The sequence below is a fragment of the Chelonus insularis genome, unplaced genomic scaffold (genome assembly GCF_013357705.1).
Source record: "Chelonus insularis isolate UGA/USDA-ARS -01 unplaced genomic scaffold, ASM1335770v1 contig_11_pilon, whole genome shotgun sequence".
Lineage (NCBI taxonomy): Eukaryota > Metazoa > Arthropoda > Insecta > Hymenoptera > Braconidae > Chelonus > Chelonus insularis.
In genome coordinates this window covers 222,938-239,083 of record NW_023276361.1, presented here as the reverse complement: position 1 = coordinate 239,083, position 16,146 = coordinate 222,938, and positions in this window count along the sequence as shown.

Genomic DNA, 16,146 nt, shown 5'->3' with positions numbered 1-16,146 from the left:
AATTGTGCAAATAAAATAAAAAATGCAAAACAAGTCTTGGAAAACTGTGATGGTAATTTAAGAAGAAAGCGGTACAGAGGTGTAGAAGAAAGTGAATTGGATCAAAAACTCTATGAGTGGTTTAAACAGTGTTGCAGTATGGGACTTCCAATTTCGGGTCCAATTTTGAAGAAAACAGCTCTATTATATAACAATCTTTTTGGAGGTAAAGAAAATTTGGTGGCTAGTGATGGGTGGTTAACCAGATCCAAAACAAGACATGGAATGAAGCAGAAAAACATTCAAGGAGAGAAACTTCAGCAGATTTTGAAGGAAGGGAAGAATTTGTCATAAAAATGAAGAATATTAGGCAGGTGACAGGTATAGGTATCAATTACATATACAATTGTTACGAAACTGGATTATATTAGAAGGCGGAACTAAATAAAACTTTTGTTACTAGACAAGAAAAGCGAGCTGAAGGCCGAAAAAAACCAAAAAATCGACTGACAGTTCTATTATGTACTAATGCTTCTGGCACTCACAAATTGCCTCTTTTTATAATCGGAAAATCTGCGCAGCCACGTTGTCTGAAAGGTGTAAAAAGCATACTAGTGTGCTATACTCACCAGGAGAATGCGTGGATGACTTGTGAGCTTATGACAAATTGGTATAGTTCAGTTTTTTTACCAGAAATAAGAAGAACATGATCTTCATAATAATACAAATCTTAAAATTATTTTATTAATGGATAATGCTGGCTGTCATCCACCTGCAAAAGAATTAAATAAAATTTGTGAAAATATTACTATTCTTTATTTACCTCCGAATGTAACTTCGCTTATCCAGCCTCTCGATCAAGGAATAATCGAACAATTTAAAAGATGTTACAAAAAAAATTTTACTGAGCAACTAGTTATTGAAGATGAATTCCGTAGTAGCTGAATTTTCTGCATTCATTCAATCTCTTGGATTGTTTCCATTTCTGTAAATCTACCTGGGATCAGGTAACATCTGAAAACATTAGAAATTGCTGGAAAGCTCTACTTCCTCTAGAAGATGATTGCAGTTTAAGTTCAAATATTGAATCAATAGATGCCAAAAGCTTTCATAATTTATTTGTCAAAATTCTAGCATACAAAAATTTATCCGTTGAAGACGTTAATAATCGGCTAGATGCGGACTTGGAGGAAGTGGGTTGGCAGCCTCACTCCGACGAGGACATTATTCAAGGACGATATCCTAATGATTTTATTAAAGATGTAGTTGAAGAACTTGATGATGAAGTTGCATATGAAGATGACAAATTGTACTCCTGTAGACTCTATTTTAGATAATACTTGTCCAACGTTCATTAAAGCATTCATTGGTTTGAGTACTTTTCTACAATGGTATAGAATGAAAGGAGAAAACTCTGATTTCAGTCTACAGTGCTTTGAGAAGGCTCATGAAGAACTGACCAAAATGATATCTTCTAAATAACTGATACGATGTTAATATTTTCATGTAAATTATCGAAGAAATATAATTTTTTCACATTATCATAATAATTATTGGGAGTGACTTTTTAAGTTTGGAGAATTAAAAACTGGTTTTTGTTATACTTTCTCACGATAAGCTATAAAAACATATAATTACCTGGTAGACTAATTTTTGAATTGAGAAAATGTTTATCTCTACACGTTTTTCTGTTCTTAATAAACATTAATATTCCTGATTTTTTATTTTTTTCTAATAAAAAAATACAAATTGTACTTCTTATCGTATTATTACTTCTTAAAATGTTTAAATTCTTTGTAAACGTTGCCAATGAGCGTTTAACTGATCAAGTTTTCGAAATTTTTCATTTTTGAAACTTTATGAATAATGCCATCAAAAATCTAGAAAAAAAAAGTATCTCTTTACTTTTTGAATTATTGATTCTTTTGAATAATTCTGAATAATCAGAAACTATATTTGATATACATATTTATATTTTGTCGTTAAAAATACATTAATTTATGTATTCATACTTTTCGATAAAATATTATTTATAATTTTATTTGTATAGACAAGTACATACATAACTCAAGTTAGTTGTCTGTTTCTCCATCAGGAAAATTGAATTGAAAATACGCGCTACTCACAGAAGATTTCTTTGGTCATTAGATAGATCAGAGTAGGGCGAAAGACGAGCAACACTAGCGAAATTATCCTGTCAACACTAACGGGAGTGTAACACTAAGGAGTTTCGACTGTAGTGAAAAGGTTGAACATGAGATTCTTATCAATAAACCCAGTGATAATGAAATATACTACAATGCCGATAGTTGAGAAATAGAGAATGATCATGAAAATAACAATGTTTTTGGTATTACTGGTAATAATGTGAACCGCGATAATAACGATGGAAATAACTTTAAATAGACGAATAAACTATATAAAAATTTTGAAACAGCAGTTCACGAAAGTGTGCTTAATTTATGAAATTTTTATATGACAATCAAAATAATGAAGACAGCTTTACAGCAATCTTTAGAGATGCAAGTCAAAATTTTACCCAAGAAAACAACTTGCCGAAGACACTGTTTCATTCACTTGAGTATGTGAAAAAACGTGCAGCTCCATGTAAAATAATTAGACATTATCACTGTGAACTATGTGTAATATATATAGGTAGTGAATTGAATGCTTTGCGTTGTCTATTATGTCATATGACAGATATTAATAATATGTCATTCGGAATTCGATCTTAATAGAGAAGAGAGACCAGTATAGAAGTCCAATGCTGTGTTAAAAATCCGGACGAAGTTTCGGTCAACATGTTGGTATTTTGGATCAACATGTCGGTAATCTCAGGTCACAACATGAAAGTTTCTGTGAACCCATCGAGCGATGGCGCTGCAACGGTTTATTTGTGGCGACTCCGGTCGCACAAGCACGCGCCAAGCGGCCAACGGAGTAAACTCCAAGCAGAAGTCGAGCTGGCTAATCAAACGGCTGGACGAGGTGATCAGACGGTTGAGAAGCCACCTTTGTCATCCACCATAGCTGTGGCACGAAAAAGACTAACCTATTTTGCTTTTGATATATAATTTGTATTTCGCAGACTGTAATAAGCAATTAGTGTGTATTAATCACTTGACTATTCATTGTGTGTTATCTACCCTACTAGAAGACCACAAATTGGTGACCCCGACGTGATCTAATTGAATTGCGTTTTTGATTGCATACCACGTGCCTGGCACCGTCATCTAACCTTGTCATCCAATGTCAAACTCTGGCAAGACAGCAACAGGTACCTCTACTCAAGATCAACAGAAAGTGATAACCCGTTCTCAATCAAAAGTGAGCACCTCGACCCAATATTAGAGAACTGGGAGTGTCTAAGAAAGATAAACTGCTTCAAGTAATCAAATGTATTCCTTTAGGTGATAAGAAGCCTTCACAGCTCCTACGGGAGATGAAAAACCTGTCGGCTGGTGGCCTTCCTGACGACGCATTACATGGCTTATGGGTCGCAAAATTACCGACTGAGCTGAGAGCATTCCTCGTCATATCCGATGACCTTGATCTGGAACAGTTGGCTAAGATGGCAGATCGCATCCTTCCGGAGATCTCCCATAGCGGCACAGTCATGGCCGTCGCCCACAAGCCTCACAAAGACGTATCACTACCTCTCGTCACGGCACTACTGGAAAGAATTGAATATCTGGAGAAAACGGTAGCCGACCTGCTGACACAATTTAAGGCATCCAGGGCTTCAAAACAAAGGCCCAGGTCACACTCAAGGGGACGTAGTTCCGGCCGTAGTGATATATGTCGCAACCACCAACGGTATGGCGCAGAGACACGAACCTGCCACCCTCCATGTGCCTACCTTACACAGAATCAGGAAAACAACAATCGCTGTCCACAATAGGGGCCGATGTGCAGAAGCCCATCATCGGAGCCGACTTCCTGAAACACTTCGGGCTCCTGATTGACTTAAAAAACGAGCAGTTAATCGACTCTAAAACTCTTTTAACCTCAAAAGGACATCTGCACCACACCTCTCACACCGGCATCTCTACAATTCATCCTGGCTTACCATGTTCAGATCTTCTCCAAGAATTCATTGACATCACAAAGCCACAGAATGACATATCAGCTGCTCTAAAAAAGAAAGATTACGCTCACCGAATCCTTACGACAGGTCCTCCAGTATTTTCAAGAGCCAGAAAGCTCGCTGGTGTAAAAGCAGAAGTCCAACTCTGTATCAACCAAGGACTCATGAGACCCTCCAGCAGTCCATGGGCCAGTCCCATCACAATGGCATCAAAAAAAGAGAAAGCTTGGAGATTGTGTGGAGACTATCAAAGGTTAAATGCAGTCACCCAACCAGATAATTATGCACCACCTCTGATACAAAGCATCTTTCCACTATTACATGGCAAGTCTGTTTTCACTACTCTGGACTTGGAACGTGCAAGAACACAGACTTACAATCAACGTTAACAAGTGTCAATTCATGAAGAGTGAGGTTAACTTCTTAGGTTACTCTATCAATACTACCGGTTTCGCTCCAACAGCTGACCGTTTATACAAGATCACCGAGTACCTTAAGCCACAAACGGTTCACGAGCTGAGACGCTTCCTGGAAATGATCAACTATTATAGACAGTGCGTTCCCAAGTTGGCTGCACTTTAATTACCACTGCATTGTTACATCAAACGCTCGATAAAAAACGACGAAACAAAAATCAACTGGACCCCAGAAACTGACTCTTGCTTCTCCAAGCTTAAACAAGCTCTCTCCGACGTCACGCAAACATCATTCCTGTCACCTACCTCTGATTTAGCTCTGGTCACTGATGCCTCAACAACATGCATTGGTGCTGTGCTGGAACAAACGGAGAATGGTGTTGTCAGGCCAGTGGGATTCTTCTCTAGAAAACTCAGTGAAACTGAAGAGAGATACAGCACATATGATCGCGGGCTGCTAGCAATCTACGCAGCCATTAAACACTTCCGTCATCTCCTCGAGTGTCGCAACTTTGTCATCAAGACGGATCACAAACCTCTAATTCATGCTCACACTCAGAAACACAATAACGCCTCTGATAGACAAATCCGTCAACTCAGCTTCATCTCGCAGTTCACTACATACATCATTTACGTCAAGGGAGAAAAAAATCTCGTCGCTGACGCCCTATCACGGGCTGAAACCATCGCTGTGCCAACACTTCTGAATCCTGAAACAATCTAACGAGAACAACAAACAGATCCAGAACTCGCTGAGATGTTACAAAACAACTCATCTCTACGACTTCAAGAGATCGAAATAAAAAGAAACTTAAAAATCTACTGTGATGCTTCCCAAGGTGAATGCCGTCCTTACTTACTCCAATCACTTCGGAAAGTTGCCTTCAACGTCGTACATGGCCTGTCACACCCTAATCAGAAGCAGACCTTACCAAGACTTAGACAAAAATATGTCTGGCCCAACCTCAAGAGAGATGCCACCACCTGGGCTCGTGAATGTCTTGCCTGCCAAAAATCAAAAGTGCAACGACACACCAAGCTGCGCTTATGTATTCTCCTAAACCCTGGACAGAGATCCTGTTTACAGTCATGCTCGGACTAAGAACCAGTCTGAAAGAAGATCTACAAGCCTCCCCTGCTGAGATCTTATACGGAAGCAATCTACGAATCCCAGGAGAATTCTTTATTGCTGAGGATTGACTACAAGATCCACAAATGTTCATAGAAAAACATAGAGAATTTGGTCTACGACCTACTCCAACTGCTCACCACGTCAAGTCAAAAATCTTCATCCTAAGAGATTTGTAAGTCTGCTTACACGTCTTCATCCGATGTGATCGGGTCAGAGCACCACTTGAACCACCCTATGAAGGACCGTTCAAGGTCATCGAACGTCTAACAGATCGACTCTTCACGATTGACGTCAATGGTCAAAGGCAGAACATCTCCGTAGATAGACTCAAGCCGTGTTACACCAACGAACAGGATCAGTCCAACAACACAGTTCATCCTCAACCTCAGACACCACAGCCTGATCCCTTTACCTCCGAATCTGCTCCTCAACCTGAAAATTCTCAAACACCATCTGAGTTTCCTCAACCCCACCCACCACCCGTAACAAACGATTCACCTGTTCACAGGTCTAGCTCATCAGACACTCCGTCGTCTCCAGGATCACCTGTTCAGCTGCAGTCGCATCATTGGACGTCTGCCATGGCTCCACTGTTACGGACGTACAGCCGTCGGCGAGTCACTTTCAAACCTCCCGGCGAAAGTTTCTCAGGGAGGAGTAGCTGTGGCGTCTCCGGTCGCACGAGCCGTTAATGCGCTGAAACTCGTAATCGAGTGTAAGTTCTCGTGGATAAGGTGGAGATGAGCCCAAGACATATCGGTGGTCGATGCTGTTCCTGTTGGTCGAGCCCAACACGTCACATTATTTTTGTTCGTTACTTTTCTCGTCGCCATGGGAGTGTTTTGTGACTTACACTCTTCCGTGGTAAATCTGTCTAAAATACTTTTGATATACGTTGACTGATTAATTACCATGTATCCTTCTTCTCTATTTCTCTGAATATTCATACCTAGAAAACACTTAGGTTCTCCAAGATTTTATCTCAAATGCTCTATTTAAATGATCTTCAATTTCCTCTAGTTTCATCTCGTCATTGCTGGCTGCTAAGATATCATCTACATATAGTGCTAATACAGCCATTTTATCGTTTTTCCTCCAAGTATATAAGCATGGCTCGTGTAAATCATTCTCTAGTCCAAGTTTTCTTACTTCTTCTGTGAATTGTATGTTCCATTTCTTTGAACTTACTTTCAAACCATACAATGCCTTCTCTAATTTGCAAACTTTCGATTCTCTGGTGTGTTTATCCATCTCTAAACCAAATGCCGTCTTGATATCTAATTGACATGCATATAAATCATATTTATTTATTATTGCCAGTACAGCTCTAATTACTGGTAGCCGAGAAACTGGTGTATATGTCTCTTTTAGATCATAATTATTTTTAACTTTGAATCCTCTGATAACTATTCGAGCTTTGTATCTTATAGATCTTAAACACCCATCTTGAATCTATTATATTAGCTCTAATATTCTTTAATTTTATCTTTTCTCTATCGACCAATTTCCACACTCTATTTTCATTTATAGAATCTAGTTCTTCTTTCACTGCTTTGTTCCACAAAGTTGCATCTTTATATCTCATAGCTTCTTTAAAGTTTGCAGGTTCTTTGTTAATAGAAGCTATCTTAATTCTTCATCTTCGTCTATATGTTTCTTTTCAATGACTTCTTCCGAATTATCCTCCAAAGTATTTATGAATCTAATAGAGCTTGTATCTTCTATGTATCTCTTGACCTGCTGAACTTTCTCATTGTTCTCTAATTTTCTCTTATTTTGACTTCTGGTGTTTGGTCTAGTTATATTCTTTTCTACTTTTTTCTCTACTGAATTCTTTACATCTGATTGTTTCTTGCGCAGTCTTCCTCTTTTCTTTGGTTCAGGTTTTTCTGGTTCCTGTTCCTTTTGGACTTTCTCTTTGAACTCTTTTATCCAGTTCCAATCAATTTTGTTTTCTATTTTGGGTGCTATCCCTATGTTTTGCTCTAAATTATTATTCTTGTAAACATTTTTGTAAACATGTTTCTCATTAAATCTAACATGTCTCGATTCGAAAAACTTCCCTGAACCTGGATGCCAAAACAGATATCCTGTTGGCGTATAGCCTACCAGGACTATTTTTATGGCTCGCTCTTCAAACTTCAAATTTTGTTTTAGAACCTTTATATATCCCATACATCCAAATCTCTTGATTTGCTCAAAGTGACAACTCGCATTTGGTGCAAATGTTGTCAATAGAATCTTATAGTTGATTGATTTGTGTGGAGTCCTGTTGCATGCGTATACCACTCCATCAACGGCTAATTCTCACATGCTCTTAGGTAAACCAGAATTAAACATGTAAGCTCTAACTTTTCTTTGAATTGTAGCATTGAACCTTTCAGCTACTCCATTGTGTTCAAGTGTGTATGGCGGCGCAAACTCCGCCTCTATATTTCCTCTTTTTATAATCTCTAAAAACTTTCCTCCAGTGAATTCAGTTCCTTAGTCTGACCTGATGTAGCATACTTTTTGATTTTTCCCTAATAAGTTACGAGTAGCAATCAAAAATTTCTTTAACGATTCTCTAGCTTCGTCTTTTGTTTTAATCGAATATGCTCTGGCTAATCTTGAATAATCATCAATATAAACCTCTGATTGATGAACCTCTTTTCTCCAGGATGTGATGTGGTTGTTATAGGACCCATCGTATCCATATGTATAATTTAAAGTGGCCTTTCAACTCTTTTTCTAGTCTCTCTAAAAAGTAATATCTGCATCTTTGACATAATACAGATTTCACATTCTAATAAGGCCTCATCAAATTTTACTTTCTCCATCTTTTTATTAATCTTCTGTAGTTTTCTTAAGTAATTTAATGATGCGTGACCTAGTCTAACATGCCATAACATCGCTTTATTCTATTTCTCTGTACAATTATTATTATTCTCTAGAGGGTTACTTGTGTATATATCTTCTAAGTTTTGGGCTGACTCTAAATCATCTATATTAACAACATTCCTACTAATGAAACTACAGTCCCAGTTCTCTATTTCTTGGTCTAACACTCTATTCTCTGAATCCTTTACTGAAGTATCAGTGTTCTTTTCCTCTGCTGGAACCATGAGATTTTTTTCATCCTCCCTCCCAATCACAGATTCTATAATCTTTTTATTATCAATATATCCCTCCCACTCTAAAATCTTTTTGTCCTGATTCTGTGATAGTGTCGGAATCTCATCATGTTTATATATTGAAGCTCGACAACAATATACTTCATACTCTATTTTATTTTGTAATTGATTTTGCTCTTGTTTTTAACTCTACATTATATTGCCCAATTTGGTTTTTCATAAATTCCGTCTAAAACTGTTTTGTTTGAATCTTTATCATATACTCTTAAAACTTTATCATCTAAGTAAATCCGAAACCCTGAATCCACCAGTTTACGCCATGATGACAAGTTCTTAGAGATATCTTAAGATGCAAATACATTTGCTAGCTTATTTATGTTTTCTTTACTTGAATCTGTATATAAGAGTAAGTCTCCTTTTCCATCTATTATTATATCAGCGATTTCATTCTTATTTGCACTCATAATTATTTCATTATTACACTTTTTAAAGTTACTAAGAATCATGTCATCTTTGATTATGTGATCAGTTGCTCCAGAATCGGCAATGAAACTAATATAATTGCTCTTACCTATGCCACTTTGATGTTCCTGACTCTCCATCTCTTTCGCTCTATACGCTCTCTTGGTTTCTTCCTTGGGCTTCCTCTTAACCTCTTTTCTCTAAAATATTTATTTTTCTTATCAATTTTTAGTACATTTTCATTATTATTTTTGATTCTCTTATTTTCAAAATTAACGTTGTACTGACTTTTATTTCTAATGTTTCTTCTAAACTTTTTACATCTAAATTTTTTAATAACGTACCTGTTTTTGCTACCTCTAATTGTGCGACAGTCATCCCTTTTATGGTCTTTAATGACCTGACGATAGCATCAAAATCATTTATTTTGATGTGAGAGTGGAGAATCTCTCATCCAGTACCCAAATTTGTTGCATCTGTGGCACTTGCTCTCTTTTTCATTTGGGTTATGAACCCATTAAGCTTTGGGCTCATCCTTTTCCTTGGTTTCAGATTTTTTCGCTGCCTCTAACTGTAAAATATATGATTCTATTTCATCTGATGTCATTTCCTGCTCAGTTGTTTATTTCTTTAATAAATCTGCGTTTCATATTTCAGGAATAGCTGAAGAAACAGCCTGATAAAACGCTTATCGAACTTCTTATGGCGTCAATTCTATTATATTCTCACATACTTCTTATTCTCTAACAATTGCATCAAATCTTTCGCAAAAATTATTTATAGATTCACTTTTACTCATTTTAGTGGCATATAACCGAGTTCTTACTGATGTATGAGTTACATTCACCGCATTTTTTCGAGAACTTCTAAGTTTTTGTAAAATTTCTATAGGATCTCTGATACTTATCATGATTTTGTGATATTTTTCATCTAATCTATTAAAAATTACGTCTATAGCTAATCTCTTTCTTTTGGCTATATTCGATTCTGAGTCGTTTTGATTGAATTTTTTATTTGGCTCAATAACCTCTGATAAATCATTACTATCTAATTCAAATTTTCAGTAATGTAACCAAACATCAAAGTTCATGTTATGTTTTAGTTTGTAGTCTCTCTTAATATTTAATTTAGTCCCTAACAACACTTGTTCAACGCTCTTTGTTGTGACTACACTTTGCGCTTCTGAATCAAAATGACTTTGTGATTGTTTTACATTCTCAACTTCTACCTCTTGGTTTTGGTAGATTTTGTTCTCTTATATTGAATGTCACCGTTCTCTAACTCTAAATCTACAGTCTTTCTTTTAACTCTAGTGTTATCTAATATATCATATTTTTTAATATGTTCTCTACCAACCTCCAGTGATTCATAACGAATCCTCTGTGCCTTTACATTATCTTTGGATGTTTGAGCCAGAGTATTGACCATATCTCTAGCCATCAACATCACCTGCTCCAAGGATTTGGCGCTTATCGCTAGGTTTTGAGCTGCGATTTTGTTTGAGTTAGCTGCCTCTTTACTAATTTTCCAATAGTTTCTCAACTTGACTCATTTGTTGCCTCTGTCTTAGTTCCTCTGCAGCTTTGAAAAGGAATTCGTAACGATTAGGTGTTTTTATTGTCACGTCTTCTGTTATTTTTAACTCCTTCTTCTCTTTATTTTTGGCGGTAATATCAAAATAATTCTGCTCTGATAACCTGAATTTTCTCGGGCTCCATTTGATTAGGCCTTCGATCTCTATCTCTAAATCAATCTAACTCCTGACTTCTAACAATTTTAACAGCCTCTTTTTATTTAATTCATTTAGCAGAGAATCAGAACAAGAAAACATAGTTACTGATGTTTATTTCTTATAAATTGTTAAAAATTTACCATCTATTTTCTTCTTATCAAGTTCCTCTAAAACCTCTTCCTCCTTTATTACTAGTTCTGAAGAGTCGTATCCTCCAGCAACTTCTTCTTTATCACTTTTATAGTCGACAAGACGTTTTTTTTTTTGTTGTTCTGCCATCTATTTCAGGATTTAAAAAAAAATTATCTTGAGTAAAATTATCATTTCAATTATAATTCATGAAATAAAACAATGATAACTCGTAATATGCAATGTTAAAACTTCTAACTCTATGTAAATCTTTTAATTCTGTAACAATTTTCTTTAATATTCTTTGAAGGACTAAAAAATTCTCTAATATTTTCTAGAATCATATAACGTTTTTTTAATGATCTTTAAAATCATTGAAAATTTCTCTAATATTCTCGTAAATCATCTAAAACCAGGTTTATTTTTATTTAAAATAGATAAAGAATTTTTTTTGTGCTTCTGAATCGCAGTAAACGTACAACAATTTATTATAATTCGAAACGAGACATCTAGTCCTCGAACAGCGCCACCACGCAGGTGCACCTCTTTGTTTCAAACTTTGGCTTCACGCACGGCACTGACGACCGGTTGAAATAAGTTGGCAATGCATACGTACGGGATACCAATCCGAGTCCTTCGATATCCCTAGCTACCCATCGTATAACACCGCACAGCAAGTGTCTTGCGAAGATAGTCCCGAAATATTTTTTCACAGAGCACATTAATTTATTGGCTGTTTATATTCTTCTAAAAAGAACTCGAAACTTCTAACTGTATTCTAATTACTCTATTTTATTTTCAATCATAATAATCATTATAAAGAGAAGAGGAGAGAAGAAAATAATGATAATACTAATGAGCCTTTCCATGTGCTATTGTTTGCATTTATCAAACATATGATATGTAATCTCTTAACAATCTTAAAACTAAAATTTCTCATTATATGATCTAATTAATTTGATTATCTAAAGAAAATTCTCTAAATAATTTCCATAATAAATGTTATCTATTATTAATGTGCTTATTTATTCAATTTTTATTCAACATCTTTCTTCTAAATACTTCTATTAGTCTAATTTTATTAAACATCTATCTTCTAAATGCTTTATCTTCTGAAAAAAATTTATTTTATTTTATAACGCGTATTTTCTTCTAAGAGGAAACAAAAGAACGTTTTATGTCGTAAGCATCAGCAACGCACCACGAGACAACGGCTTGTAAACAAAGCCCTCTAACGAACGCGTTCGAACTTGCATGCAATACTCACACCGGCTCTGTTTCTTCGAAATGTGTCGTCATACTTTAACAAAGACACTATTTATTTAACGATCTCTAATTTTCTGAATTTATTCAATCACAAATATCATTCTAACTACTATTGTTCATTATTTTCTCTAAAAGAAACATTCTAAATTCAAGATACTCTTTATTGAAATGTTCTAGTAAATTACTCTCATTTACCTCTAAATCCTTCAATGTTTTCTTTTAATTTGTAAATTTTTGGTACAATAGTGTATTTAATATCACAAAAAAACAATTTCACTGAACTTTATAATTAGTCAGATCCAAAAAAACAAAAAAAGCGTTTTATATCAAAAGCGTGGTAGGCATATAACCTCTTGGAATGGTAGGTCAGGGAGGACTTGATTGAGCCAATTAAAGACACAATGATTATCCAAAACTAAGTTTATTCAACACTCTAAACAATACTCTAATTATCACTAAAATAATGTTTATATAAGTAAACCGGAATACAGATATTTTATGAATACAAAAAGGAACGCGTCGGGACACTAAAAAACTTCACGGAAAAGTGGATAATGGCATTCAGGGAAGAATCCCACAAACCGGAAGGGAGAATTAGTGTCGTGGGCCTTACGCACCTCACGACACCCAAAGATGTCGTCACCGACAAAGTCTAAACCTCAAAAATAGATCAATAAATAACTATAATTTCATTTTAAATAATTTAAAAGTATATTAAAAAACACTTTATCATTAGAACAAGGTCATTTATTTAGTAGCATCCATAAAATGTTAACATAGTAATGATTATAATTATTTTTAATAATTATAGTAAAAAGCTAATCTTTAATATTCACTTTAACGAGTAAAAAATTATATTTTTTTTAAAGCAATTTTTGGAGTAATGAAACAATCATTTCAAAAAGAATTTCAATTTCGTTAGTATTCATATTATTATTTCTATTTTAATTTCAGAATATTTGGAATGTTATTAATTAAATAATCATGTTAATTAATATTATTATTTTCTTACTTTAATTATTTAGTTCTATTTCATTTAGAGTTCAACGAAAAGAAAAACAACCCAAGTCTACTCAAGCAGCACATTTTCATCAAGAAATCAGGACTTTATCCAACAATCAACATCTTCCACCAAACTATTCATTCAACAGACTCACAGCATACGTTGACTCAGAAGGAGTTCTAAGAGTAGGAGGACGACTTCAGCATGCTCAGTTGAGTTATGATTCAAAACATCAATCAATTTTACTTCGACATTTGCCATTCACCACTCTTGTTATTAGACATTATCATTTAACCACACTCCATGGTGGCACTCAACTTACACTCACAACAATCAGACAACGTTACTGGATCATGGGTGGAAGAGCTCCAGTAAAAACGTTCATTCTTCGGTGCATCGAATGTGCTCGACAAAGAGGCATAAGAGCACAATAACTCATAGGCCAATTGCCACAATCACGTATCACTCCTTCACGGCCATTATCTCATACTGGCATAGACTATGCTGGGTCATTCACAATCAAAACATCATCAGGCAGAGGAGCCAAGACTAGAAAAGCTTGGGTCTGTGTATTTGTCTGTATGTCAACTTCTGCAGTTCATTTATGTCAACATATATGTTAACTATAGTGTTAATTGAATTTAAAATACGCGCTACTCATGCAAGATTTTATTGGTTATTAGAGAGATCGGAGTGGGGTGAAAGACGAGCAACACGAGCGAAATCATCCTGTCAACACTAACGGGAGTGTAACACTAACGAGCTTCGACTGTAATTGAATTTTACTGACTTTACTTAGGGTTAATTGCTGTTATTTAATCATATAAAGCTTTTCTCATCATTTACATATAATTGACATATATCATAAATCCTTATGACTCTATACAATTCTAATAGGTACTGATAGAACTGATAACTGGTTTTACCGCTCTTTTCTGGTTTACTATACTTTCTTTATAGAGAGTTCTAATTCATATACTTTTATACTTGACTTTTCTGGATTGCTTCTATCATAATTTTAGCACTATATTTACTGGTTTAAATACGTTTCAATTGACTTAGCTAGCCTAATAACCGAGATCTCTCGCACAGCGCCTAGGAGAACAATACATGATGTCAACTTTTATTTGGCGTCTGCTCGATCCTGGGGAGCGGTGATCTCTTTAGAAAGTTTTAGTTATTTTCGAGAGATCTGTATACCATTTAAAAAGTACCAAATGATGTTGTCTAAAAGTAGTTCATATGATTAGACTCGCTTTTGATGATGATGATTGATTGTTGACTCTTTTTGGATTCCTGATTCAGGCTTTTTGTAACTTCCAGTCTGAGAACGTGGAGTAATGCTTTTCGGTGGTTCCAGGGTGACTGCCTGTGTTAGTGAGGTCACCTTTGCAGGGCTTGCCTTGCCTACATCTCTAAGAAAAAAAAAGTCTGAGAACGTTGGCTATCATTGATGATTTGATTTCTGATTTAAATTCACAATATCTGTCCTGATGCGTTCTCGTGGAGTTATTGTAGGATATACACGGTTGGAGCATTTGTGTTTGTTGAGAATTAATTAATTCTCAGTTTGAATTTGCCAGCTGACAGGAACTTCGGCGGCCATCTTGGGACTGGGTCGATAACCAATCGACCAAACAATCAATAATTCTTAATTTAGTCAATCATTTGACTAATTTTCAGTGTCCCTTTTGACTAATGAAGTTCCTGTCGCCATTCTTTCAGTGTTCTCGTTCACGTGTACACGCCATTCTTATTCATTCTTAACAAATCTTACAAGTTTGAGTCAATCATCAGTACTAGTGCTATTGTAAATTATCAGAGCCATTCAAGCTTCATTCTAAAACTAGAATCAAGTAATATTTCAAGACATTTCGTTGTAATCCACGACATTTCATCAAGATTCACTTTGCATTGCATTGATAGGCTAAAGCCACGTGCACAATCACATTCTTGCTCAACTTGAGAAGCGTGCTGAGCTCGTGTAGAAGGTCAATAATACCGAACACACCAAGTTGAGTATATTTTTGGACATTCAATTCAGATTCAGCATAATTAAAATAGACATTCAGTGATTTTGAGCGACATTCAGTCTTCCTAGTAATAACACAAAGTTGTCAGTATATCTAGTGTACCTGTTAGTGCTTAAAATGAAGATACTTTATTTTTTATAAAACCTGACTTCCGTTTGCTCTGTTCCGGCACAATCATCCCTATCCTTAAACGGTTAGGTTAAATTCACAAGTTGAGATTTTCTCAACAGTGTTGATTATCTTTTCTTCATTAAAGGCCGCAAATAAGTTAGGCACCAAGTTTTCATGGTATCCTATAAAGTTTTAATAGTTGATTAGACTATTAAACTTATGTTTTTGGAAATTTCTTGCAAGGTGGATCATTCGTAATTATTATTTTGGTAATTTTAACACAGGAAAAAACTTGTTGTAATTTTTATTTTAAGAAACTAGTCAATTTTTCGTTAGTAATCTGTATAGCATTTTAAACACAATTTACGTCATTTTACAGTATCTATCGCTTTACACACCTGTAATAAATACAAGTAAATTTTAGCTTCCATAGCACTTGAAATTTTACAAATTATTCACTGTTATTGACTTCTTTTTGCTATAAAATTTATTTAAAAAATTATTGATACATCTATTAAATCTACATTTTACTTATTAATTTCGTGAATATTTAGGAGTAATTTTGAACCCGTTTTGGAATGGCTCAGTTACTACTTCAGAAATGTTTAACATGTGATCCCCCTACCAACTAAAAATTGTTGCACGAAGAAAAGTAATCAGATCTATATTACTTGACTAATCAA